Source organism: Propithecus coquereli, unplaced genomic scaffold (assembly GCF_000956105.1).
Source record: "Propithecus coquereli isolate 6110/MARCELLA unplaced genomic scaffold, Pcoq_1.0 Scaffold26, whole genome shotgun sequence".
Lineage (NCBI taxonomy): Eukaryota > Metazoa > Chordata > Mammalia > Primates > Indriidae > Propithecus > Propithecus coquereli.
The window spans coordinates 2,715,422-2,718,066 of record NW_012148174.1 but is presented as its reverse complement, the minus strand read 5'-3'; the positions used below and the strand labels follow the sequence as shown (position 1 = coordinate 2,718,066).

Sequence of the window (2,645 nt, the reverse complement as noted above, 5' to 3'; positions counted from 1 at the left end):
CTAAAAACATTTGGCAAAGAATTTTAGCTTAGAACTGTATTTTCCAAATTTTGGAAATTGACCATTCATGAATGTTTCCATAACTGGATCAATACATTTTAAATCTAGTTGCTCTTCGACGTCTTAAATCAGTGACAAATTGGAAGTCACACTGTTCGTGGACAGAAACGACCACGTGAAATTAAATAGGAAAATAATAGTTCAGAACTTTATTTTTAAAAATTAGCTGTTTTGACCACCGACCACCCTATATGCATGAGGAAAAGTGCTTTGGAATTTACAAAGGTGTCAGATCATACATGCGTCTGGAAAGATCTCATCCTGTCAAAGTAGTTCTGCGGGCGGAGTAACCTGTCAAAGCGGGTGAGTGACACGAAGGTCTTCATGATGTTTTTAGTGCCCTGAGATGGACACGGTGAATGAAAGGCATTCCACCATCTCTCTCAAGCTGCTTTGCTGAAAAGGAAAAGAGTCGGAGTTCTTTATTGTCCTCATGCCATCCTCCGTGTGGCTTTTGCTTCTCCAAACAGAAATATGCCGGACTTGGGACCCGCAGGTAGCGCGACTTCCTCGGCGTCCTGCGGGGCGGCGGGAGCTCGGCGTCTGGCTGCGGGGTGAAAGGTCTCGGCGCGGCCGGGCGGCTGGAGCCCCGTGTGCGTTTGGAGGCTGGCGGCGGCGGCGGCTCCGGTCTGGGGTGCGCGCCTGTGGGGCGGGCGGGGAGGGCGGAGGGAGGGAGGTTACTGGCGGCGGCGGCGGCGGCCCGGCTCGGCTGCCGGGAAGCTGCTGCGCCGTGATGGTGATGACGAGGTGAAAATGGCGGATCTTTCGAAATACAATCCCGGCCCCTGACATACCAGAGGCGGCGGCCGCGGCGACGTTGCCACCCGGGCTCCCCTCCTCGGCCCCCGGGTACCCCGGATCGCTCCAGTTTGAACAAACCGGGAAAGGAAGCGGCTGGCCGGAGCTACCGTGCACGGGCAAAACAAGCACCGCCCGGGCTCGGGATCGCCCGGGACCTTCTGGAGCCCGCACCTCGGAGCCCGAGGGAGGAGAAGGCGGCGGCCGCTCGAGGTAGAGGAGAAGGGGTACCGAGGGCTTCTCTGTCCGGAGAGCTCTATTTTAGGCAGTGGGGGTGGGCGGGGGAGGAACTGCGTTGTGGATCCGGGAATGACTTGTCCGGAGTGCGAAGAATCTGGAGCCTCGACATGACATCAACATTATTCTTTGAGTGTTAAGAGGGCTCCAGTTTGCTCTTATACCCAAGGCTGCTGCTGAGGCCTAGAGGAACCGCTAGCACCGACTATGATTTCCTGATATAATATTTAAAATATCCACTCTGACGGGTGTCAGTTTGATGGTGTCCAGCAGTTTATGGGCTGTATGTTTCTTTAGGGAAGCAGAGCATTGGCATTTTATTCTGCATTTAAGATCTGTGCCTTAGATCACAGTCTATAACTTGTTGGGATGTGGATGCTCACATTTTTTGAGAATATGGACCAGTTTTTGTAACAATTAAAAATGTTTTTTTTCTTTTATGCTCTGTCATCCGTGTAGTGACCCCTTTGCCCCTGCCATTTAGCTAATAACAATTGAGCTACTATCAGTCATATTTTATACCCATGCTTTTCAGGGAAGTTCTTCCCTGCCCCCATCCATTTCATGCATTCAGAGAGTAAAGTTATGGAAATTTTTGCAGTAGATTTTATAATCCAAGTGAAATACTGCTCTGAAAGCTCTATTTTGATCATGAGTTTTCCCTTCATTGTTAAGGAGAGTTGTGATGGCTTGATGCAAGCATTTGTTGTGAGTACATTTAAGTTGGTAAAGATAAATTGGGATCTCTGTTCAATTTTAAATGCTGGTCTTGTTGGCCCTTTGTTTAGAGAGCTGAAGAAGTGAATTGATTGACTTTGTGATGGCCATAGTTTAATTTTGTTAGGTTATCCAAAGATGCATGTATGTTTTAGACTGTGTTGCAAGATCCCTAAAGCATCTGCCTCCTTGTACCCAACAGTAGTGTTTTCAGAAAAGTTACATGTGAATTGAATTTTTATACATTAATTTGGGGCCCTCTGTTTTTTCCCCTAGCTTTTGTAGTAGAAAGTTGGGTTAGTGACATTGAGTGAGTGTCTGAGAGTAACCGGAGAGAATATTTGAGAAATAGCCATCAGTAATGTTTATGATGAGCAGTAAATTTCCGTATCCAAGTTGCCTACCAAGAGATGATGTCATAGTATGTCATACAATATGATAAATTATGTAGTGTATTCAGGGGGGAAATATTCTGTGTGAATGTGTGTGTATAGTTTAGACATTTGGCTTTCACTCACTGGAAGAATAAGGGACTAAAAAACATTTTAGGGAAAATACCTGGAAAGTATTCAGAATGTTTAGTTAATGATTATTATGTTAAGTATTTTAAAAAATAATTTGTCCGATGTTCTTATATTATCCAGTAGGAATTTGGTTTTGTCTTTTTTTAGTTATAGTTTTTATGTTGCAATTATTTGGTCCAGGCCATCGCAGCTGCTAAGTTAGTAGTAAGACTAAGAATTTTTAAAATAATCAAAATAGGGAGATTAAAGTGTTTTTTCATTGGCTTTCTTTTAATCAGAGAGGGCTGTTGTCTTTTTGTAATTCTTTGT

At 45.1% G+C, this 2,645-nt stretch overlaps 1 protein-coding gene across 1 annotated transcript in view; it reads left to right on the top strand.

Annotated features, from left to right (window-relative positions):
- The first annotated feature begins 945 nt into the window (after positions 1 to 945).
- LIN54 (lin-54 DREAM MuvB core complex component) overlaps positions 946 to 2,645 on the top strand; it is a 47,445-nt gene continuing 45,745 nt past the window's right edge. The window contains exon 1 of the mRNA XM_012647147.1: positions 946 to 1,071. The gene's annotated coding sequence lies outside the window, so the exon portion shown is untranslated. The remainder of the gene's footprint in view (positions 1,072 to 2,645) is intronic.